Here is a 26,804-nt window from a genome sequence, read left to right on the forward strand (position 1 = left end):
TGCGGGTCTAGATCACTGATGGCCAATCAAAATAGTTTTGACCACATTGGTCACCTATGACGGATCTCGATGTCCCCGGGAAACTCGCCAAGTTCCCGAGCTATTTTCCAGCAAACTCCTAATCGATTTTTACAAACTTGATTTCAAATGAAAGATATAGTACTCCCAATGACCATTTTTGTATTTGTTATAAAATAAGCTGCGCGACCATAAGTTTTGAGGTATACAGAGTTACTGTGGATTTTTTTATTGGATTTTAAGTTTTTATTTCCGAGTTTCAATATATATTACTATAGAAACTTGAAACCTCTTGTGAGTGAACTAGAGCTATTGGAAAAAGCTTATATTTTACATATGATTTGTGAATCCAATTAACATTTGAATTAGCAGTGTTCCGAAAAAAATTCAAAATTGTTATAGTGATCATAATTCGAATGCTGTCAGCACGTGTTTTGGGCTGTACTGCAAAATAAACCATTTTATCAGGGCTAGTTTGTTGGACGTTATCAGTACTATGTTATCGACATGATGAAACCGACTCCCGGAAACCAAGGCTCAACTTGAGTAGCAAATTTCACCGATTAGAATATGTTAAACTTATATTTAAAAAAAAATCTGTTTATCAGTTGCAGAAAATCCTAGCAAAATCCAAACCTGTAGATATTTATTATTGTCAAAATATGCTGTGTTCAGAATTATTAATTTTTCATGCAATTATTTGAAAAAAAAAGTTGTTCTGATCTAGTCCTTGACATTACCCACCAACGATTTGATTATTCTCAACACACTTCTCAAAAAGAGCTATGAATCATGACAAAACTACTTACCGGACACTGTCCGAGTAAATATCATCTTCTGGCGGTGGTCAGCTATTTTCGTCCGCGTCCCTTATCACCAATTTTTATACAGTGATTCATCAGCAGTGCTATCTTTGAAAATGAACCACCTTGGTTATGCAACTAATTTTTTCCGATCTTTTTTAAATGCAAATAATTAAGCAATCTTCATTTCGTTATATTATGAATTGCACATATTTTGTCGTATGTAATTTTAAATGTACTTTCATTTGATGGCACTGTAAGGGAACACGTATCCACCAGTTGATGCCAATCGAGCTGACATTTCTTTCGACTGAACAAACTAGTTTATTTGTTTGTTTAGTGTTTATTTGACCAACTAGGAAACGAATTCACTGAGTCTTTAATGCGGGTGGGAAATACGCATGGTCTTGTCTGAGTGAATGACTTTTGAATTATGTATGAGGGTGGAGAATTGGCAATTCGCAAGATCAATTCACATCCAATTACCAATTTGCGGCAATCATTTCAGCACGAGGAACAAATGTTTTATGGTCATATTTAATGCCTTACTTTTAGTCCATTAACTCATCAGTCAATTATACTGAGCTAAGAATAAGTACGTACTATTTGGAAACGGGGGGTGTTTGATTCGTGCATGCTGTTAATATCGTTAAGGAACGCAGCATTTGTATTTTTTCTGTTTCGCGTCTTCATAGTAATATCGGAACGTTTAACTCGAACGAAGTGGAAAATTTCAAGTTACAGGATCTCAATATGCTTGTGATTATACCAATAAGGACCATTTATAAATTCAGCCACGCTATTAGGAGGAAGAGATATGAATAATTGTGACATAAATGGAAGGGGACCACGTCATGTGCTTTGACGCAATCGGCCGTTTTACGCACGATTGCGCCATGTATATAGTAAATTCCATAGAACATGAACACTTTTGCTAGTAGCGGCATTAAAATGTTACTACAAAATGAAGGAAAAACTAAAATAATTTGATTCGTATTAGATCAAGGGGAAAAATAACGTGGTAATATGACAGAGAGTTAGTTAGTATTGGCTGTCCGGAGTTCAAGTTGTTTTTCATGAAACAATCTCAATAAACGATTAGCCAGAGTTTTAACGCCTAGAAGATTTACGTATCCTACAGTCAATAAACTATTCAAACATGCACGGAAATATAGTCTCAGTCGCATCGCTTGCTTGAAGCGAATCCTGACTAACAACCTACCCACTACCCAATCCGTGGTACTTATGGGAGTGTCACTGAGTCGGGGCCTTCCGTTAAGTAAGTACCACATCAACACTTCCTTTCTCATCCCAAGTTACGGTAAAGATGGTCGTGGCCCGCAATGGTGGCTCTCAGGCGAAACTCTCGCTTGGACTGGATCAATTGTTATTCCCAAACAATGCTCCTCAAGTAGTCTGGCTGGAGTCATCAGTCTGCAATCTACGAAGTATACCGTGCTTACGCAACGCAACGTAACGCAACGCAACTGTCCGAGTAAATATCATCTTCAGAAAATTAGTAAGCTTACAAACGATACATCATAGCATCAGCTCGGCGGATGCCGATGCAGTACAATGATACAACGCAGACTAAGAGTCCTCGGTAGAGGAACGCTATTGCCTTTTGATATTTGGACTACAAATCCCAACCAGGTAATATGCTTCATACGACGTGGAGTGCCTAACTGGGAAGACTATGATATAGATCCAAATACTGGTCGCAGTGGCTCGCCCCTACCAAAAAAAACTCTCTTGTTTCAATATATAATTATCCAAAGCATCGCACTTCCATAAAATTGCAATTGATCGACCATGCGTCTCCATAACTCAACAATGTTGCGTTGAAATTCTACCTACTTATCCCATTTCAAACGCAAAACAAACAATCGATTGATTGATGCCCTTTACATCTAACCTTGCATTACTATTGGATTGAAATTCGATGCTCAACTAGATCACTGCTACCTTAAGCCGTAGTATGACGCCAGGTGTTACGACGATGCCATATTTTTAATTCTCACTCACACGCAGCACGAAAGAAAGAGAAAACACGCAGAGGTTTTCCCGCACGTTTGCATTGTTATTTCCCCACGTGTGGGATATATACTATGATCGATGGTATTAAACGGCTTTTCTCTTTATTCTTCACAGGAGTTAAAAACACCCCCGCATCCCATCAAAAGGAAAACGGAGAAGCAAGAGTGAAATTCAAGCAATCAGCAATTAATAACATCAGATGTATAGATTTTCGAGCTCAGCTCATGCAATGAAAGAAACCCATCAGTTGCTTATCCAAAAGTGAAAAAAGTAAATAAAAGCATATTTATCGGCGCAAGCAAACATAAATATTTCATCCCGAAATAAACATTTCCAAGTGCACGGCACAGGGCACCGACTGCGGGCATATTTACCAACACAAAAAATAGGATAATACACTTCAAGTGTGAATGAAAATTTACTGTCCCATGTCAGTGTCAATGCCAGCGCCAGTTACTGTGTCGAAAAGAGTAAAGTGATATTCTGTCCATTTTGTGGTATATACCTGCTCTTCCAATCTAAGTGATTGTGGTGGAACATTGTGGAAGAAATTTGCATTTTTTCGGTATACCAGATGTTCACTGTTTGCTAAATCTAGCAGCGAGAGGTGCTTTAAACAACGACGGAGGGATCCTACACACGGAAAGAAACTAGTGCTGGATTTTGATTGCTGCTATTATCTTAAACGAGGTAAGTTACATTTCTCAACGAAAACGGACAAGGAAGCTCGTTCGAAAATATCAAAGTAGAGCTGTTTGATGATATGTGAATGTTAATGAATACATAACCAAAAATAAGTAAGAGCATCAAGAGCACTAAATTAGTTTCTCATTAAACTAAACCTGTTCTCGATTTCGGATGCGCTGAATTTGTATACACGAATATATTTAACCCATCATTCCAACTGAAATAATAAACAGTTACGTTTATTGACTTGATAAATGCATTTTTTTTTTTCATTTCGTTTATTTGATAGGCACAAATGCGTTAGCTTGGCGGTGCCGAATTCTTTTGTTTTTACATTTTGAATATCTTAAAACTAGGAGGTTACAATGTTGAAATATTTTTTTTATAAAAGAGAAAAAATTTACAGCTATCTTTAGACTAGAAAAAAAAAATTCTATATATAAGAGAGGGGGCAAAGGATTTTTTTTTATGAAAAATTTTAAAACAAGGAATTCAATAGTAATAGTTTTTTAGGAGATATTTACAGTTATCTTAAAACTAACAATATAGTTTGGTACACAAAAGGGGGAACAAATATTTATGAAAAATTTCACAGATGTTTTAAAACTAGGGATACAATTCTATTTACAAGATGGGGGACAATAGTTTTAACAAAGAGTAGAATTTGCAACTATCTTAAAACTAGGAATACGGAATACAAATTTGATTTTTTATCTGATACTTATGCTTGGTCATTTCCAAAATCGTTGTAGAAGTAGTTGTATCAAGGACAGGGGAGAGAAGGCGTAGATGGTGACCGGTAGAGAAGAGCAAAACTTGCAACTTTCGGGCAAACGGGAGATCAGCGAAACAAATTTGCGCCTCAGTCTAGTAGGTCGGATTGGCGGATGGTATTCTTCGGACCCGCGGGGAATCCTTCAAAGGGAATCCTTCGGACCTCGAGTCGCTCTCGCTTCAGATTCCGTAGTGATAAGGGCGACGGCGGTTATATAGTGGCAGTCTGAAGCATATCGGTTCCACACGGCAAGAGGAAACTTCTAAAAACGAGAAATAAAAAGAGAGGGGCTAAATTGGGATATTTATCGTTTTTATGAAAGTATAAATAAGGGACATATAGGGGAAATCACGATTTGCCAGCATATCTCGAACTGGGACATTGGGTGGTCTACCTCGGGCCCGAAGGGAATCCTTTAACTGAGACCTGGCGTCCAAATACCCGGCGCATACCCAGACAACGTGCTCGATGTCATGATAGCCCTCGTCACAAGCGCACAGACTACTCTCCGCAAGCCCAATACGCCGCAAATGTGCATCTAAGGTGTAGTGGTTGGACATAAGTCGGGACATTACACGAATAAAATCCCGACCCACATCCATCCCCCTGAACCAAGGTTTCGTTGATACCTTTGGGATAATCGAATGTAGCCATCGTCCAAGTTCACCATTGCTCCACGAGGTTTGCCAACTGTTGAGTGTCCTCTGACGACAAATACTAAAAAATTCGTTGAAGCAGATTGGTCTTTCGTATATGTCACCATTTAATGCGCCCACCTTTGCTAATGAGTCGGCCTTTTCATTGCCCGGGATAGAACAATGAGAGGGGACCCAAACAAAGGTAATCTGATAAGATTTTTCAGATAACGTACACAAGGACTCCTGTATCTTCCCCAGAAAATACGGGAATTGCTTTTTAGGCTTCACCGCACGAAGAGCCTCGATAGAGCTGAGGCTGTCCGAAATGATGAAGTAGTGATCTGTGGGCAGAGTGTCGATGATCCCAAGGGTGTACTGAATTGCAGCTAACTCTGCGACGTAAACTGAAGCAGGATCATTGAGCTTGAATGAAGCGGTGATAGTATTGTTGAAGATACCGAAGCCAGTGGACCCATCGAGATTTGATCCGTCAGTGTAGAACATTTTGTCACAGTCGACTTCTCGGAATTTATTATAAAATATATTGGGGATCACTTGAGGGCGTATATGGTCCGGGATTCCACGAATCTCTTCCTTCATGGATGTGTCGAAGAATACAGTAGAATCAGAAGTATCTAGGAAACGAACACGGTTGGGAGTATACGTAGAAGGATTAATGCTCTGTGCCATGTAGTCGAAGTACAAGGACATAAATCGGGTTTGAGAATTAAGCTCGACGAGCCTCTCGAAGTTTTCAATCACCAACGGGTTCAGAATGTCGCATCGGATGAGCAATCGATATGAGAGTTCCCAAAATCGATTTTTTAGCGGAAGAACGCCCGCCAGCACTTCGAGACTCATCGTATGGGTCGAATGCATGCAACCCAAGGCAATGCGCAAGCAACGATACTGGATTCTCTCCAGTTTGATGAAGTGTATGTTCGCAGCGGAGCGGAAACAGAAACACCCGTACTCCATCACCGACAATATCGTTGTTTTGTACAACCTGATCAGGTCTCCTGGGTGAGCACCCCACCATGTTCCAGTTATTGTTCGGAGAAAATTGATCCTTTGTTGGCATTTCTGTTTCAGATACCTAATGTGACATCCCCAGGTACCTTTAGAGTCGAACCAGACCCCGAGATATTTAAATGTGAAAACCTGGTTGATCGTTGCACCCATTAATAGAAGCTGGAGTTGCGCCGGCTCACGCTTCCTAGAAAAAACAACCAACTCAGTTTTCTCCGTGGAGAACTCAATACCCAGCTGAAGAGCCCAAGCAGACAAATTGTCCAAGGTATTTTGTAATGGTCCTTGCAAGTCGGCAGCTTTGGGTCCTGTAACAGAGACCACCCCATCGTCTGCAAGTTGCCTTAGCGTGCATGAATTGGCAAGACAATCGTCAATGTCATTCACGTAAAAATTGTAGAGCAGGGGACTTAGACATGAGCCCTGGGGAAGACCCATGTAGCTAAATCGCGATGTTGTTAAATCGCCATGCGAAAAGTGCATGTGCTTTTCAGACAACAGGTTTAGCAAAAAGTTATTTAAAATTGGTGAAAGACCATGCTGGTGCAGCTTCTCTGAGAGAATGTTGATAGAAACTGAGTCAAAAGCCCCCTTAATATCCAAGAAGACTGATGCCATCTGCTCTTTGTTAGCATAGGCCATTTGGATTTCTGTAGAAAGCAACGCAAGGCAATCGTTCGTCCCTTTGCCTTTGCGGAAGCCAAATTGTGTATCTGACAGTAAGCCATTTGCTTCAACCCAATTGTCGAGGCGAAACAAGATCATTTTCTCGAACAACTTCCGAATACAGGACAGCATTGCAATCGGCCGATACGAGTTGTGGTCGGAGGCTGGTTTTCCTGGTTTTTGAATGGCGATGACCTTCACTTGCCTCCAGTCATGAGGGACAATGTTACCCTCAAGAAACTTGTTAAATAAGTTCAGCAAGCGCCTTTTTGCAGTGTCAGGCAGATTCTTCAGCAAGTTGAATTTGATTCTGTCTAACCCTGGGGCGTTATTGTTGCATGATAAGAGAGCAAGTGAAAACTCCACCATCGAAAACGGTGTTTCGTTCGCGGTATCGGGAGGAGACGCGGCGCGGCACGTTTTCTGTACCGGGACAGAGTCCGGACAGATCTTCTTGGCGAAAGCGAATATCCAACGGTTTGAATATTCCACGTTCTCGTTGGTACTATTACGGTTACGCATACGTCGAGCCGTACCCCAAAGAGTGCTCATCGCTGTTTCTCTCGTTAACCCGTTGACGAACCGGCGCCAATAACTGCGTTTTTTGGCTTTCATTAAACTCTTCATTCGCCTATCTAGCGACGCGTACTGTTGATAGCTAGCGGGTAACCCGTCTTCCCGGAAGGCCTTATATGCAGTGGACTTCTCCGCGTACAGCTCTGAGCACTCTTTATCCCACCACAGTGTGGGAGACCGTCCATGGGTATTCGCGCTGGGTACTGGTTTAGTCTGAGCTTGATTCGCAGTGTCGAGAATCAAGCCAGCCAAAAACCTGTACTCTTCCTCCGGAGGAAGTTCTTGAGTGGATTCGATTTTAACGGATATCGCGGTCGCGTAACTCTTCCAATCAATGTTCCGTGTGAGGTCATACGAGGCATTGATTGTTTTCGATGGTCTTGAACCGTTAGCAATTGAAATCACGATAGGCAAATGATCGCTACCGTGGGGATCAGGGATCACCTTCCACATGCAATCTAACTGTAGCGATGTCGAGCAAAGCGATAAATCCAACGCGCTTGCGCGTGCTGGTGGTGTAGGAATCCGCGTCATTTCTCCCGTGTTTAAGATGGTCATGTTGAAATTGTCGCAAAGATCTTGGATTAATGTTGATCTATTATCATCATGAAGACAGCCCCATACCGTACCGTGCGAGTTAAAGTCTCCCAGAACTAGCCGCGGTGCCGGTAAGGATTCCGTGATATTACAAAGCGTTCGGTGCCCTACCGAGGCTCTAGGAGGAATGTAGATGGAAGCAATGCAAAGGTCTTTACCTTTGATTAAAACTTGACAAGCGACAATTTCAATGCCTGGTGTTGAAGGGAGGTTAATTCGGTTGAAAGAATAGCACTTTTTGATCCCCAAAAGTACTCCTCCATAGGGGTTTTCTCGATCCAGACGAATTATATTAAAGTCGTGGAAGTTGAGATTTATATCGGAAGTTAACCAAGTTTCACATAATGCGAAAGCATCACATTTTAAACTATTTAGTAAAAATTTAAAGGAATCGATTTTCGGGAGGATACTTCTGCTGTTCCACTGTAGAACAGTGATCGAATCGGTGACCTCGTTCGATGACTTAGCCATCGAAGGATACGATCGCTGCAAGGAGGGGCCATTTAGTAGTCAACTGCTTCAAAAATGTTTGCACTATAGGGAGAAAACGTATCAGAAGGCTTTTAAGAGGATCAGTAACATTGAAAGCTGTGAAAATTAAGTCCACTATGTCAGAAAATTTCATTAGTCCGTTACTGGACTGAGTATCTGTTTGAAAAACGGGGACACTTGGGGTTTTTGGTGTCCCTGGAAGTGGTGGGTACTCCTTGTTAGAATTAATATTTCCAAGTCCTGGAGCAAATTGCTTCGGCTTTTGTGCATCACTTCCGTTGGATTTATTGGTTGTAGATGGCGCACTCTGAGTGGACGACACCTTGGCACCCTTACGAGGCAATGTAGGGGAGGCTGGATTTCTCCTCTTCCTGGATTCCCCTGGGTTAACCAATGATGTTCCCTCTTGTGGGTCGTCAGATTCTTGCTCAACGCCAGCCAAAAGAGCAAAGGAATTTTCGGAAGGGACAGATGGCGAAGCATTCTTTAGCATTTCTGCATAAGAGTGCCTCGAGCGATCCTTAAGGGAGCGCTTAATTTTATCCCCGCGCTGCTTGTACGCCGGGCATGACTTAAGAGCATGCGGAGGGCCCCCGCAGTAAATACACTTCTCAGTTTCTCCACCGCAAGCGCCATCCTCATGCTCTCCCTCGCATTTGCCGCACCGTTTTTTATTGCCACAATAAGTGGCTGTGTGGCCCAGTTGCTTGCAATTGCTGCAGTTCATTACCCGCGGTACAAACAGGCGAACGGGTAAGCGAACCCTATCCAGGAGGACATAGTTGGGAAGAGCAGACCCGGAGAAAGTCACCCGAATCGAGTCTGACGGAGAATAAATCGTCTTATCATTTTCTGTTTTTGCGGAATACAATTGCTTGCATTCCAGAATCTTCACCTTTTGAAGTGAAGGGTCCTTAAAGCAGCCAACCCCGTACTTCAACAGGTCTTCGCACTTTAGACCCGGTTCGGCGACTATTCCATCGATCTCCACTGCCCTACAAGGCACATACACTCGGAATTGTTTCGTAAAACGCTCGCTGCGAGCAATCTGGTTTGCCTGATCGAGGTCATTTACTATAACGCGTATCTTATTAGCTCGAACACGTGTTATCTGAGCTACGGCCGGGTAGTTAGCAGTCAGCTCCCGTGATATTTCTAGAATATTGGGCGATTTCGTGTTGGGCCGGAAATACACCACCCAGGGTCCATTTGAACTGGCTGGGTATGTTTTAATACGGGGAGGACTGGGGGGATCAGGGGAGGGAGTAATATCGGGTTTATCCGGTAAATCCATGGGAATATCATTCCCATCCAATGTTCCTTCGCCCTCGGCCATTTAGGCACGAGGATAGCACGTGGTGTAAACGAGAGCTGAAACTTGTATTCAGGGTAAAGGGAAAAGTAGACCGATCGGGGAAAGGGAAACGAAAGAAAGAAAAATAATACTTAGCTTATATAGCGGCGTGTCCGGCAATTCTGGTATTCACTTCACCAGCCTGGGCACCGGCGAACAAAGACTGCCTCAAACAATAGTTGACCTTCACTGTCAATATATATTCTTGTTCACTTTATGCACAGCACCAGAAAACGAACTGCTTCGATCGAGAGCTCGGAGAGTTATCCTGTTGATAAATGCATTCAACTATATAATTGATTAAGATGTTGATGGTTCTATATCGTTGCTATACAAAAATTGTGAGCTGATCAATTTCAAGGTATAGGTATTTTGACATTTTATGAAATCAAAATGCGTTTCGACTTCGTCTCATCAGAATCCGACACTAAGTTTGTACCACGGGCAATGTATTTTTAAACAATTTTCTCCTTAGTGGAGAAAAATTGATTTTAACTTAATTTTTTCTTCTTAGGGAGAAATATGGCATAGTGCACATTGCATTGGCTTGCTAAGTTTCGATTTCATTTGCGTTCAGTTCTGGTACTATATTAGTGTCGGATTCTAATGAAATGAAGTTGAAGCGCAAATTCCTTAACTAAATAAAAGTAGACAACAAAGAATCTTTAAAACCATAGCCAGTGACCAAAAGTTTACTAAGCCTCTAAAAAATTGCCACCCTACGCGATAACCGGCGATGATTTTCCGAAATCATCTTTGCACCGCATGAGAAGAACGAAATCCTGTTCCACTTAAATTGGGTAAAACTTCTACTTGCCCGGTAAAAGCTTCTTTTTTTTCTTTTAGCAAGCTAACAGAAAAGAAGGGCGTGAACAGTTCATTGTCCAAGTTGCGATTTCAATTTCCCATGAGCACCTCCCGCTGATTGGCTTCAATAAGTGGTTTCAGCGAAGCAAAGTAAATTTGATCAAAAGCTCAAACCTTTGAACTGGAGCATTTCCCGCTGGGACCGAAGCAAGCAATAAAGAGGCAGCGCCGGTTCGATTAATTACATGCTATTTAGACTTTATTGTTTGTTGAACAACTTTATAGAGGGGTTTTACTACAGCTTCCATTCTTCAAAAAAAAACCTGTGGCGTAATTGTGCCTTTCTCATTCATTAACATTAGAATTCCATGATTTGCCACAAATAATATAAATATTTTATTGTTACATATCGAATCGCAAACCACATAGTTGAATAATATTTGATTGTTTTCATGTAGCTTTCAAATGGCCTACAATATCGCCTTGATGTCAAAGAGAAAGTTACGGGACATGTTATGAGTCTTTCGAAAAACCTGTTGTTGTCGATGGAGAAACGCGAAAAAATTATAAAAAAGTCGTAATAAAGCAAAATAATTGTGTTGTTGAAACAAAATTTTAAATATTTAAATTTTAAATATCTCGAGAACTATAGTAGATTCAGAAAAAAAATTGTATGCATTTTGATTTTAAATGGCGTCAAAAATAAAACTGTATTTTTGACTGCAAATAGTACGAATTATAAAAATATGTCAACACTCAACAGTTATTGTTAGGAAAACTTTTCTAATGAAAGCTTCTCCATTATCCAAATACACTGAAAAAGTTTCATTTACGTCTCTAAAACAATAAACAGTAGTTTGTTGACATTTTATGATGGGGTAACGCGAATGACTTTTAAAAACGGTATGATTACACGAATTAATGGTTTCTGTTGAATCAAAATTTCAAATATCTCGAAAACTATGAAATTGGGGAAGATATTTGTTAAATGCATTTCGATTTAGTATGATACTTAGAATCGTATTCTGTAAAAACATTACAGTTTTGTATGTCAATTAGTATGAAATTAAAAAACATGTATATAGTTATTGTTAGAAAAACTTTTTTACCGATAAGTTCTCCATCATGCAATTACATTCAAAATGTTTCTTTTCTCGTTAGGTTTTCGTTGACAAAATATAAAAAACTTAGAAAAATGGAGGTTTTTTTAATTTAAATTTTTAAAATAAATATTTGTTTTTGTGAAAAATGACACAACATTATTTTTAGTGCATATTTTTTATCTTAAGAAGTATTCATTTCCTGTAACTCGTTCTCGTATAGTTTTTCTGTATAAAATAGAGTAACCGAACAAAAAAAATTAAATTGATGCACATAGAAACGTCTACGCCCTTTTAAAAAATTGTACATGGGTCAAAATAATATTATCGACTGTGGAAAATGTTTAGTCTTCCATGCCGGTAAAACCTGTAAAGTATCACCGGACCATAAGACGGTCGGTCACAAGGTTTTCGGATGGATCTTCGTGAAATTCCTCCACTGTTATCAATGTTTTAATACAAATAGAAAGATGGTACCATCGATAAAAAAGTAAGCTGTCTTATGGTATACCTATTTTCTAAAGATTCATACTTTATAGGTCCTATATATTTCGAGATAGGGCGGGCTCTTTGAAAATATAATTATTATAGTTAATTTTTACAACAACTCGAGAGAGGAAAAAACAGATGCATTTACGCTCCCGATGATTCGTTTTGGGTGTAGAAATGCTTCGACATCTCCAATTGTCATACTCAGTAGCGTTTCGGCTTCGCCTCATCAGAAACCGACACTAACTTATTGTCGGAATAGATTAGCGCCAAATCCCTTAAAACTAAAACACACTTTGTGTTTCAATCGAACGACTGATCAAACGTGATGTCCCGTTCGAGCAGAAGTTCTGTTTATGCCGATGAGACACAGTAAAGCCGAAACTTGTCTTGGCTTAGCAGGCCTATGCGAAAGCACTACACTATATTTCACCCTAAGGAGGAAAATTTGGCAAAAACCAAAATTTCTCACTAGGGTGAAAATTTGTTGGTAAAACCAGTCTTTGCACTTGAGGGCACAAATCCTTATTTCATACTTATTTGCGTTTCGGCTTTGTCTCATCAGAAACCGACACTAACTTATTGTCGGAATAGATTAGCGTTTTTACCAAATTTTCCTCCTTAGAGTGAAATATAGCATCTCCAATTGAGGTCTCGGAATTACTCCAAACCCCTATAAATCCGCTGATGAATTGAGCAGAAAACACAGAGTTTTGCGGCCAATTTCCTAGGATCGTGAAAATGTGTTTTCTAGTTTTACTCTCGCTAGTATTTTTCTTCTATCAGCTGAGCCATCAGAGACATTTTTGCGAGATTTTAAGTGATTTGAACGTAAAATGAATTTTTGGCAGCTTTTTTAAGAGTGTAATTCAAGTGTTTTTTGCATAAATTGACCATAGGAACTACATCCGGTTATTTTCGTTTTTCAAAGAAATAATTGATTTTATGCATTGCATTACTTCGCCAAAATTATCGGTGTGATAAAATTACATCATTAAATCGCCAAAAATAAGTCACTAGTTACTTTTGTTAGTCACTGGTTTTGTTAGTGTGTATAAAATGTTTCTGGAACTATTTCTTGCCAACAAGCGCAATAACTGTCAAATAGAGTGAACACAGTTGAGTTTTAGTCATTTGGTGAGTCTATTTTGATCCGAATTTGCATAGCACTGATATAACTTAAGGGTATGCCATATTATCCAAATAAAATAAGACCATTTTTAAATGAACCATATACACGAAAAAGGGTTTTGGATTTATTTTCATTTCTGAAATATGAAATAAGCAATCTAAGTAACTTCAAACACACCTACGAAAAAAATCGTTAATAATCTTGTTGATTAGTGAATGTAATTGAACATTCCACTAAGATGCTCAAAATGTTTGTTTTGAAAATGATAGAAAATGTAGCTTTCATATCAAGTAACCCACTAACGAAATAAATATTCCAAAATTAGTCGAACACATCTTATTTGATTCGTAAAAACAAAATAGTCATTTCTGAAGCCCCATAATGAGTTGTCAATTAATTCATTTCAATATGGAAAATAAATTCCAAAATTACTATTGAAAAAAATCATTATAAAAGACAAAATACTTACTTTTGAGCCACTCTAATAAGTAGTAAAGCTAATTTCTGATTTTATTATTAAAATAGAAATTTATCGCACAAAAACTTTTTTTTAATTTTTTTTCATCTTCACTACAAAATAATTCTTTGAGCCACCCTAACGCATAATGATTTTTTTTTACATGTGTTAATATCAAAAACGATTTAGTACACGAAAATTAAGATACACAAATTTTAAGAACGACTTCGAAAAAAAAAATTTTTGAGACAAAATGTTTTAATATCATGTTTTAATATCAAAAACGAATTCAGCGTACCAAAATTACATAAAATCGTCCTATTTAAACCGATACGGCAAAGTTTGGACTTTAGTCCACCTTTTGTTCTAAGTCGTCCCACTGTGTAATGGATAGATAGACTTGTATTGTCTCTACTTCCCGTAGATCTCTACTCGCTTTGTTTGCTGCATGCCAGTTCCACGCGATTACTACGACTGCCACCTAGGAATCAGCTTCAAACTACAGTGCCGAAATTCATGTTCCATAACGGAAAGTTGAGTCAATATTTTTTGACAAATGGCTCATTAATGATTAGCTTGAACAAATCGCAAAGAGATTTTAGATGTGAAACACTTATTGCTGAATACCATCTCATGAGCGTTCATTTAAAAATAAAATGATTTAAGCAGCTTGCGAATCTGAAAAGAAGAAATTGCATCCACGAATACAAAAATACAAAATTTTGGGACTAAAAATATGATGATTCAAAGATGGAAAAAAATAGTACGGTTATGTGTATCATTCATTCCTAAGTAAGAGCAGGAAGTTCATTGACTTTGTTAGAAGCAACTAGGTGGGGTGTATACAGCGGGAAGTTTTGATTTGATTGAAACCCGAATTCTACCTGAATCCGGGAATTCCAAATTTGAAACCCGTTCTGAACCCGAAAGTTTAACATTTCAAAAACCCGAACCCGTTAATTTAAAATCTGAAAAACCGGAAACAGGATCCGAACCCGAGAAGTTTAAAGTTAAATTTCCCAGGTTTCGGATCCAAAAGGCCGAAGTCGACTGCGGTGCGGAAACCAATCCGTTACGGAGGATTCCTTACGACTGATTGAGGCCGTGTGAACATGTAGCGCCATGCTTACCTTGGCAAAGTTGTGCTTGCTTGGCCGTATATTTTAATGCCAATGGATATCCAATTAGTTAAGAACTATGCCGCCAAAGGAGAGGCAAAAAGAATGGGGATGGATGGATGGAAGAAGTTCTGGATGATGAAAAGTATAACTCGGAATTGTCCCACTAGGCGGTGCAAGAGCGAATGCAAATATTCAACACAGAGAGAATTAAATTACCCCCAAGCTGCAGTGAGCGAGCAGACAAATGTTTCCCTACCGTAAAAGAAGATCTCCGCGCACAATAAAAAGTTACGTGCACGATATCCAACGGGTAATCAACAATATGTGAATATAGCAAAGATCCATGGCTCCATTAAGCTGCCGCTATGAGCCTTGTTAAATAAACGAATTGAAAATAATTCTGAACAACTTCGTTGAAGATGCCAAATTTGCATCGCAAATTATGTTGGAGGAAGCATAGATTGTTATTAATAATTTGTTTGGTCACGAAGTCAAAAAATCAAATATATCTTTAGATTTCTGTAATATAAAAATGTGAATGTGAATGTTGAGAAGACTTCAACAAGTATCGTAAAACTAATTATATTATACCGCTTATATGCAAAATCGCATTTACTCAAGTTTGATGAATTTGAGAAAGACAAAAAAGTGATCTCTAATTTTTGAGCATATCGTAGGCAAAAGTAAAGCTATTCAAATGCATTTTACTATCACAGGCAGGATGTTATGCTGAATGTTTTGTCTGGACCAATTTAATTAATGTAAGCACTAGGTACTGAGTGCCTGATATGATGATGGCTAAAAACAACTTCCCTAAACATAATTTACACCTTCGCTCAGTCTAATATGAAAATGGCCATGCTTAATCGTATAAAACAGAATCCAAACTACTCGTTTTAGATGGTTATGAGGAATAAGGAGTGCTCGTAGTATACGCCTTATTGCTCGCAGTGCTATCATAGACATGGTGAAAGATTTCGCAAACATGACTGAGCTCGAATATGAAAACAATTTTTTTTAAATTCCGCAAAACAGTGATTTGGCAGTTAGTGATAATAATAAAGGGACCTCCTCATTGTTTTATATTGCAAATAACACATTATCTGATATTATCTTCCTCGTCTATATTATTATCATTATTTCTTCATTAAACCCCTTCACAATAGTGGTTCCAAATTTAAAGTCTACCAGATCAATCCCGCGCTTGCATGAAAACGGGAACACAAATGTTCTAATTAATATTATTCGTTACTCATTTAAATTACTTAATTACACATTGATTGCTGCCAGCGTTTAGAATTCAAACTGTGATTATGTGACCAACCATTTTATTACCTAGACCTATTATCATTCGCGCTCTCTCTCAGTCGTTTTTCGCTCGTATCCATCTAATGCCGTTCGTTAAACCCACTCGTTCTCCTATCGGATAAATGAGCAGCAATCAAACAGGTCCGATCCGACCACGCTTCCGGCTAATCGTTCAGCATCGAAGCCTAGGGTGAGTCTGTGCGCTGTCTGGTTCTGGTTTGGGTTCGTATGCAGAACGGACCAAGTGAGTGGGTTCAGCACGCGTCCATTTCACCTATGCGATGTTGAAAAATATGTTACGATACAACTTTTCTCATTGCATAGCGCTTGCTACAGGTAAACATCTAATATTAGTATTAATGTAAACGATTTGTGTATGTTAGCATAGATATATGCAAAGAGTTATGTGGTAAATGCTTGTTTTAAATGCAAATCGATTTGCACGTGTACCATTTATCTGAAAGTCGTTGCATCCAATAGTATTGATATTATTTTAAAGCAAACACCTCTTGCCGCAGATCAACAGAAACGCTAGTTTTCTCCTTGCACTACTTGTTGCGAACCTTTCAACATCTGCAGAATTTCAACTTCCCACGTCTGTTTGCAAATACCGTAGACTGCGGTACTTTCGAACACTCGAATCTGTTTTTGTAGTTGGTTTATTTAACCTGAATAGTTAACCGAACTATTTATATTTTAAATTTGCTATGTTCTCAAATTATAAAATATAGGAATACATGAAATATTTGGCAAAAGTTACGAAAATCAAATTATTACTTTTGCTTATTTCTAAGAAAAGTCAAAATGCCTGTGATTTCTATTGTAAAAAAGCCTTGCAAGCATTCTTTTAGAAGTCAAGAATGCATCAGTTTTAATTATTCCATGCACTCTGATATATCACCCTTATTTTATTGTTATAAATAAATTTTGTGTAAATTTGGGGTTTTACCAACATTTTTTTTAATTCACTGGACTAAAAGTATTAAGATACATTATGCTCTTTGTTAATAATTGTGAACTACTCAAATTCTACTGATTTGAGTTTTTTCGAACGAGTAGGGTCTTTCGCCTCTTTTTTCGGGCCAGTAAAACTATTTAAAAACCAATGTGCGAGGTTGAGAATCGATCCCGGATTAGCTATGTACAAGACAATCTATTTAGGATTTAGAAGTTTAAAATGTTCTCCTATTTTATTATTAATATTATAGTTCAATAGTTCAATCAGACTCAGAGCATGCGGCATGCCGGGGTGGCCCCCGCCAAAGGCGTTTGTCATAGAGGCGCACAAAAATCTTTATCCGTTTTAGATAACAATTGAGGATGAATTACAAAATAAATCAGGATAAGTGTGCCATCTCAAGTTACACCCTAAATGTGTGTTTGAAAGTCGAACTGAAAAGCAAAAATAAACACCAAGTGGGCGTGAAACAAGGGCCCCAAAATGCCATGCTTCGGCATTAAGTACAGTACATGGTTTAAAAATATTAAACCCAACATAGAAGTTGTGCCGAAAACGTTCAATGGCTACTTCGAGAGGTAATCAAAGTTACCCTGGTTACCGGTACTTCGCAATCGAACCAAGTGGTTTTTATATATGTAAAGTGATTGATAGCACCAATCAGTGCCACTATCGAAGTAGGTCAATACTTAAGGAGGGGTGAGGTCAACTTTTTATACCGATATAATTATTGAACCAATAGGTGTTTACGGCGCTGTGGTCCACTAGGAAGTTGATAACAGTCTATTATCTTTTTCCGGGCGAAACCAGCTCAGAGGCCGTGCGGTATCCAGCGAGTTGAAGTGTTACAACCAAGAATTGATCCAGTGGACTTCTACTCAGATGTCACAGAAGGTGACTGAAACAGGAATTCCGTAGTCAAAATGTAGTTCACAACGATTGTAGGGACTGAAAAATGTCAGCCCCAAACATGCTATGCCATGCGAACGTATAACACAGTGAAGGTTTGTTTTTTTTTTTTTTTTGGACAAATGAAGAGCTTGTCTCTAATAACCTTTTCAAGGTTCACAAATGACAATTAGATGTCAACGTGATCGGTATCAAGGTATTGTGAAATAAACGCTGGTAATTAAATGTGCTTTGATCGATACTGGTTGGCGTAGCATAAATGAATCACCGTACAGCAACTATGAATCTATTCAGCCTTATGCAAGAAAGAACAGCTTTCATAGCTTTGGTTCCAGAAGCATTTACCTATTTTTTATATAAACAAGTAACTAGAAATCCGTTGCCTTGGTATGAAAAATTAACGGAAAATGCCTCGTGCACGCATACGTATTGAAGCATTACTGACATCCGAGCTCAAGGCTCGCAATGTTTTAGCTATCTCAGTCAATTGAGCGGATATCATTGAAATAAAATATATCTATTGTTTGGAATGTTTGCCGCATATTAAATCATCACCTTCTAATAGTTTAAACATGTCTAAATTGCTCTGTTGACTATCAAGCCAAAATGGTTTTCCATTCATAATCAGCAGTGGTTCAAGTATCGATCACATCATTTGGGACAGCTCAGATACAAATATGAGAAGATCCGAATTGATGGAATACTTAAAAATCACAGAACTGCAGGATACCACCCAACATTTTCACGATCTGGAAAGCATAGGTAGTCATTTCCAATATATTAGATAAGGATGTAGCGACGATTAGGCCAAATTGTCGCTTGGACTGGGACTTTTTTAAAGGGGAACTTATTGAAGTCTGGTTGTTCGTTTTAAGTGTAGTTGAAATTTTTTTTCTTATGGGTTTCCACGCTTACTTTTCTTTAGTGTGCAGATCGTTCACAGGACTGATACGAGGTAGTTTGTTGGCCATAGCGGCAAAGCGTGATCTGTACCTAGGAGGTACCATGTTCCAGGGTCACAAAATAACCCCTTCCCCGTCTAGCGACATGAATATGCGGATTGCACTGTCTGGTGCACCTGGAGATAAGTTGTGCAGTCGTACCTCAACAGCATCTTCCTTCATATACAAAGTGTGTTAACGTAATCATGTTCCACTAATTATTTCATGATTTTCTTGTAGATAAACTTAACTTGTCGAACTGAATCAGTAGCAGAGACCGAAAATAGTTAGCGGTGTAGGGATATCGTACAAAATAGAACACGTCGCATAAAAGGGAAGACTGCTGGCAACAGTTGAAACGGCATTTAACCCTACATCGTTGCACTGTACAAATGTACCCAACGCCATCTATGGAGCCGTGTGAAGACGAGAATTCGACATTTACCGACCTGGGATCCCAACCATAATTCAATTTAGAGTTCATAGTAAGAGTAAGAAAAGGTGGTAAAACCAATTTGCTTTTGGCCTTCGTTGAAGCAGAAGTCAAAGTTGGCGTGGGGTACATTTATACCCCAGTGAAGGTTGCCGTTAGTGTTTCGTTCTGTCAGTGGAAATGTGACTCGTGACCAGTCTAAATACTGGTTGTTTTACTACCTAAATAACAATTAGTGTTATGTAATCCTTTTTAATCATTTATTCAATTAATTTAATTTAATTTTGAAGTAGAAAAAATGTTGTTCTCATTTACGCTGATTTTAACTTTTTTTAAAATCTATTTTTCATAATTTTTCAAAATAATGGCTTGCAAGTACAATTTGCACATAGTAAATGCTGTAATAGTAACGGCGCGTGTTACCGATGTATTACAGGTAAGAAATATTTTTTTCAATTCAATTTTCAACCATTTCGTGGTATTTTCCGAAACCCAATTTTGCAACTTTCACTCTTCCAAATAATTGCACTTTTTTAAAAATCTCGAAAATTCATTTTATTTGGTTTTTGGACCATTCTTTGAACTACCTGATTCAATAAATTCTGTACATTCACTTACACAGCTGTTATCGCAATTAAAAAACGAAGAAAATGATATATTGTAAATTTCTTTTGCTTGCAAAAATTACCTGCGAAAATTGCGACGAAACGCGTGGGGTTCCCCAGTGCAACGTTCTACTAAGGTGGAAAAATTCAGTGAAACGTTCTAAAGTATGGACTGGAAGGTGTAAAGTATATTTTTCATTATTGAGAGCCATAGTACCCCAGGAAGAGCAAGGAGTTGAAGAATGTTTATAAAAGCGTAGAATCCCGAACAGAAACACATAACAGAAATATTTCAAAACTATATCTCTCATTGTACCTTGTTATAAATTTCTGTTATTTTAACTACTAACGAGACCTAATTTATAACACAATATGTTACAAAAATTGCGTTCTGTTATAATCTTGTTATTTCATTCTGATCGGGATAGGATCATACGAACAACCTTAGAGTTTCCAGGCGACTTAACCCTTTGTCTTCTAACGCAGGAGTCGGTATATTTTGGCATTTGAAAAACGAATCACCTGAGTCTGCAGCATTTACGGACGAGCGTAAAGTAACTTTGTACTTCATGTTGCCAAAACCAGTGTTCATTGTGTTGTCTTTGTTTTATAGATAGAAATATGTGACGCAGAAAACCGCCAACTTACCCGGCCCTGCCACTGAATGTCTTTTCAATAAAACAGTATAGTATACGATATTTGCCATTATGTTTCCTTCGTAATCCCCGGTATTTTTAATTCTACCCGTACTTCATATTTTAAAACAAATTTTTGAAAATCCTAAGGCTATTCTAAGTGAATTTCCCCGCATTGACGAGATACACCAGAAAAATATTCTCTCACTTTAGAGTGTATTCCAGAAATAAAAATATTTGATGACTATTTTTGCACTGTAAATAGTACCACCACTTCACCGCCAACTTACCCCAACCATATATTTAATAAAAATAAATTATTTAAAAACAACTTTTGTTTGTAGATAGGGGTTACATCAATACAAATACTGAAATTTATTTTCACACACTATCGAAAAATATAATCATTTGTAAAATAGATTAAAAATCACCCGACATAACACGAAATGTTTAAAATAAAGAATATTTTGTTGATAAACACAAATCGCCCACAACTTCTACAAAACAAAATGTTATGAAACGTAAACACATAGTAAAATGTATTTCACATTACTTGAGATACACAATCAGAGACAGCGCCTTTTTTTTATTTCAATTATAGAGGTTTTAACCTTAAGGTCATTCGCCTCTTCGGGTTAAAAAAATCTCTTAGGAAAAATTTCTAACCCTATGTGCGGGGTCGGGACTCGAACCCAGGTGCGCTGCGTACAAGGCAATCGATTTACCAATACGCTACTCCCACTACAGCGCCTTGTGGCTAATATGAGAGAAAAAAAGCAGACTCCGCCAACTTACCCCTGCCGCTGACTAGCCCCGGGCTCTTCTACCACATTTCTTATGTGTTGGAACTAAATAAGTAGAACTTAATAATTTGCAAATTGCGTTTTATTTTTCAATGAACGCTCCTTTTGTCGTACGGGTGGGGAAATTCAAGGTGATTTGATTGTACTAAGACTGAGACAGCTCGATCCACGCAATACACACCACGTACCCAATAAGAATAAAAATCTACTTTGCACAGTATTTCTATAGCTTAGTGTACACGAGCCAAACGCGCCGGGTAACTGTTTAAAGTTCAACTTTTTTCCGATTTGAAAGCTTTCGTGGCCGGTGTCGCTAGTATACGGAAGATGTCTGACCATTTTTTTTGCTGTTGTATGATGTTTTGCAATGTTGTTGAAGATTGTGAAGCTCTATCTCGAAAAAAATATTTTGGTAAAAATAATCACTATTTAAATTTGTAGAAGGGTTTTGCGCCATCTTTCATATTATTCATCGTAGAAATAATTGCAAAAGGAAAATTCACGCAAAGCTAAGTTTTTGGTATAATTAATGCAATAAAATCCATTTGGTGAGATTTCAAGGAATACTAACTACGCAATTTTTTCCGAATAACTTGACCTTATCTGAATTCGAAGCAGAAATAGCATTCATTTGTTTCAATGATATATATTGGTATTTCATTTAGCCCAAAGGCAAAAAATATTCCAAAATTTTCAGTGAAGTGTTAAGTATTTGATGGATATAAACAAATGCTTCAACCTAAATTACCTGAAGATAAGTCAGTGTAAAATCACAACTGCCAAATCTACAACTGCTTTTTCATCAATAAAACACCCTTAACTTTAATCCGAAATTGCTTGTAAAGTGACATGAATGAAGGAGCTTATATGCCTTCAACAAACTTTTCTAACGTTAATTGTTCAGGAATTTCATTAAAAATAGTATAGCTCTTAACATAATGATTCTCAAGTTTGTTTTCAAATCATAGAAAAATGAGAACCACCCTAGCTAACGTTTAAATAAAAAGCAGAGTATCTTGAGTTGTGATAACTTTCCCAAAGACATAAAGAATTCAATGTCCTGCTAATATCCAACACAGAAAATAAAAAAGAAAAGAAGTCTTGAATTATTTAAATATTAATTAATAAATTCCTAAAACCATATTCTTCTTCAAGCACACGAAAAAAAAATAACAGAAATAAAACTAAGTATTTAGCTTTAACTGAATTGCCTTTTATCAATTTACGACAATAGAAAATGAATGGAATTTTCAATCACGGCAGCTTCTATCAACAGGGATAAAATACACTAACGTGAAGAATAACCAGTCATAATAGTTCGATTAAATATATTAATCAAATCGACGATGCACTGATTACCCTCTTTTTCAATTTTGATATTATAATGGTTGATTCCAATGAGTAAGTTTCAAAATAATCAAATTATATTGCATACACTCAGTTATATCTACACCGAATCCTGTGTAGTGTAAATTAAATCAATATTGAAAGAACTACGACGAATGAATTGCAGCTACTGTTATGCACACTATTTACGCATTCTCCTACCACTTCGGTGGTGATTCAAATATCTGTTTTCATTAATTAACATATATAATCGAAAAATATGATTTCATTAAAATCGCGTGTGGCACACATATACGGGAACGCATCGGTTAATGTGGGTCTCTCATGACTTCGATTTTATGTGTCCTGCTTATTTCAAATTCGTTACATCAAACTTACCCACAGCCGGGAGTGGTTCTGGTTGGACTAGAATGAATAATGTTTCATTAACGTGTGTGAAAAAATCTGCGGGTTTGTTTTTGACAAATAATATCTGTGGTAAGAACAACTATTTTTAAACTATAATTGTGGCTCATAGCCGACTAACTTTTAACATAACCATTTTATCACCGCTTTCTATGCAAAAATTCATCAGCATACCATCCTTTTGATTCTACCAACCATCCACGTGCCGATTTTATATACAAAAGACATGCCCCATCCCTCGACAAGAGATACAGGTCGGCCAAGATAGATATATTCATTCAACTTGACCCCCATTACAAGTACAAAGTGGATCCTAATAGGGTAGCACTATGGGAAAAGTTTTCCCATTGAAAGGCGAATGATACCCAAAGCATATGTCCGACGATTTTCTCGGAGTGAATTTCCCACTTTCAATCCATGCACTTTTTAGAAGTACATATAGTCTAGCTGCGTCCATAATAGGGTGGATCATAATTTTGATTTTTTTCGCCAGCAAGGTTAATAGCTTCACCTCTAAATACCTTTCCAAATTTGGTTGCCATGCAATTTAGATCGATCCCGTCAAGCAGAAAAAAAGGCTTTCTATTCCTTTTTGTAAAATGATTGACATTTCCAACTTGAAATTTCACAACAATCTTCAATGTGAAATCGAAGTGCCGGTTTTCAATGCTTTTCTATTTAACTTTTCAGGATCGAACCTTTCATAGTTTGTGGTGCGGTAATTTTGATCCACCCTTCAATAGTTTCTCAAATCGCTGACGCATGAGAATACACTAGCTTTATGAGTGTAGCAGATGAGTCTTGTGGTTAGTTGAGTGGGAATCAAGGTTTAATTTCACTTCTTATAAATCGACTCTTAACGATGATTTATGAATGGCATTGGACACCGATGAATAATCAAGATTTTTCGTGGGTGTGTGTCTGTCAGGTTAGGGAAAATGATCAATGGGTCAACGATTAACTCATCGTGTTCTAAGCTGTTTGCTCTTAATCACTTCTTACTAACAATGTAACTAAATAAGTCTGAGAAATTGACAGCCATTTCAACTGTAAACAATGAAGCCACGCCACTTTGCTTTTCCTGCAGTAACAGCTTGGGGAAAAGTTTGTCGTGCATCAATTGGAAATGGAAACAGCGTTTTCTCAAATTGTTGTTATTTATTATTTATTCAAGTAGGAAGGAAAAGTGAGAAACAATCAATTAATTCTACAAATCCTTCTTCTCAGGCAGAAGCTTGAAATTTTTATTCAAATGTATTTGTATCCCAAAAGGACCAATGGAGTTGCTTCTCGGAAATGATGATAAACATTGAACTTATTCAACTGGAAATAAAGCATACGTCTCCCAACCTTTGAACGGAACGGATCGTTATATTTCACAGTGGTGCTCGGTGTGTAAATTTTAGTGAGTCAAGGTCATCCTTTGTTCGTTCGTTAGCAGCCGTTCTGCTGGTGCCGACAGTAAATCCAGTACATTGTTTTCGCTGGTGCGGAACAATCGACGTTGTTTGCAGATAAGTTTTGCTTTATTTTTTTTCCTCGTTTGCTTTCTTTCCTTTTCCCTACTTTTACTCTACCTTGTAATCAAATAATAAGACACATTCCCGTTTATATAACGCTCTGCCCTCGTGCTTAAATGGCCGAGGGCGAAATACCATCTGATGCAATCATGGAAGTCCCTGATCCCCCTAATACTCGCATTGCTCCCCGTATAAAGCAGTACCCAGAAGGTTCCTCTGGGCCATGGGTGGTATATTTTCGGACCGGAGAGAAACCGGTTAATATATTAAAACTTTCTCGAGATCTGACTGCTAATTACCCGGCCGTAACTCAGATAACACGTGTTCGGGCAAACAAGATACGTGTTCTAGTGAGTGATCTCGGCCAGGCAAACGCGATTGCTTGCTGTGAGCGCTTTACGCGGGAATTTAAAGCGTACGTGCCTTGTGTGGCCTGTGAAATCGATGGGGTAGTGTCCGAACCGGGCCTGAAATGCGAAGAACTGTTGGAGCACGGGGTTGGCTGCTTTAAGGACCCCTCTCTTGAACAGATTAAGATCTTAGAATGCAAACAATTGTATACCGCAAACACCGAGGGAGGTAAGACTACCTACTCTCTATCAGGCTCGCTTCGGGTGACATTCGCCGGGTCCTCTCTTCCCAACTACATCCTCCTTGACAGGGTTCGCCTACCAGTTCGCCTGTTTGTACCGCGGGTCATGAGCTGCAGCAATTGCAAGCAGTTGGGCCACACAGCCACATATTGTGGAAATAAGAAACGATGCGGCAAATGCGAAGGAGAGCATGAGGATGACTCTTGCGACAAAGAAACTGAAAAGTGTATTTGCTGCGGGGGCCCTTCACATGCTCTTAAATCATGTCCTGCGTACAAGCAGCGCGGGGATAAAATTAAGCGCTCCCTTAAGGAACGCTCAAGGCGTTCTTATGCAGAAATGCTAAAGAATGCTTCGCCATCTGTCCTGTCCGAAAATCCCTATGCTGGTTTGGCTAACGTTGAGCAAGAATCTGACGACCCACGAGAGGGAACATCTTTGGTTAACCCAGGGGAATCCAGGAAGAGGAGAAATCCAGCCTCCCCTACATTGCCTCGTAAGGGTGCCAAGGTGTCGTCCACTCAGAGTGCGCCATCTACAACCAATAAATCCAACGGAAGTGATGCACAAAAGCCGAAGCAATTTGCTCCAGGACTTGAAAATATTAATTCTAACAAGGAGTACCCACCACTTCCAGGGACATCCAAAACCCCAAGTGTCCCCTTTTTTCAAACAGATACTCAGTCCAGTAGCGGACTAATGAAATTTTCTGACATAGTGGACTTAATTTTCACAGCTTTCAATGTTACTGATCCTCTTAAAAGCCTTCTGATACGTTTTCTCCCTATAGTGCAAACATTTTTGAAGCAGTTGACTACTAAATGGCCCCTCCTTGCAGCGATCGTATCCTTCGATGGCTAAGTCATCGAACGAGGTCACCGATTCGATCACTGTTCTACAGTGGAACAGCAGAAGTATCCTCCCGAAAATCGATTCCTTTAAATTTTTACTAAATAGTTTAAAATGTGATGCTTTCGCATTATGTGAAACTTGGTTAACTTCCGATATAAATCTCAACTTCCACGACTTTAATATAATTCGTCTGGATCGAGAAAACCCCTATGGAGGAGTACTTTTGGGGATCAAAAAGTGCTATTCTTTCAACCGAATTAACCTCCCTTCGACACCAGGCATTGAAATTGTCGCTTGTCAAGTTTTAATCAAAGGTAAAGACCTTTGCATTGCTTCCATCTACATTCCTCCTAGAGCCTCGGTAGGGCACCGAACGCTTTGTAATATCACGGAATCCTTACCGGCACCGCGGCTAGTTCTGGGAGACTTTAACTCGCACGGTACGGTATGGGGCTGTCTTCATGATGATAATAGATCAACATTAATCCAAGATCTTTGCGATAATTTCAACATGACCATCTTAAACACGGGAGAAATGACGCGGATTCCTACACCACCAGCACGCGCAAGCGCGTTGGACTTATCACTTTGCTCGACATCGCTACAGTTAGATTGCATGTGGAAGGTGATCCCTGATCCCCACGGTAGCGATCATTTGCCTATCGTGATTTCAATTGCTAACGGTTCAAGACCATCGGAAACAATCAATGTATCGTA

At 38.5% G+C, this 26,804-nt stretch overlaps 1 protein-coding gene across 3 annotated transcripts in view; it reads left to right on the forward strand.

Annotated features, from left to right (window-relative positions):
- Positions 1–26,804, forward strand: part of LOC131684926 (sodium bicarbonate cotransporter 3) — a 149,850-nt gene that overhangs the window by 10,571 nt on the left and 112,475 nt on the right. For all 3 annotated transcript variants that reach the window (XM_058968184.1, XM_058968185.1, XM_058968183.1), the window contains exon 2: positions 2,973–3,548. The gene's annotated coding sequence lies outside the window, so the exon portion shown is untranslated. The remainder of the gene's footprint in view (positions 1–2,972; positions 3,549–26,804) is intronic.

This window comes from Topomyia yanbarensis, chromosome 2 (genome assembly GCF_030247195.1).
Source record: "Topomyia yanbarensis strain Yona2022 chromosome 2, ASM3024719v1, whole genome shotgun sequence".
Taxonomy (NCBI): domain Eukaryota; kingdom Metazoa; phylum Arthropoda; class Insecta; order Diptera; family Culicidae; genus Topomyia; species Topomyia yanbarensis.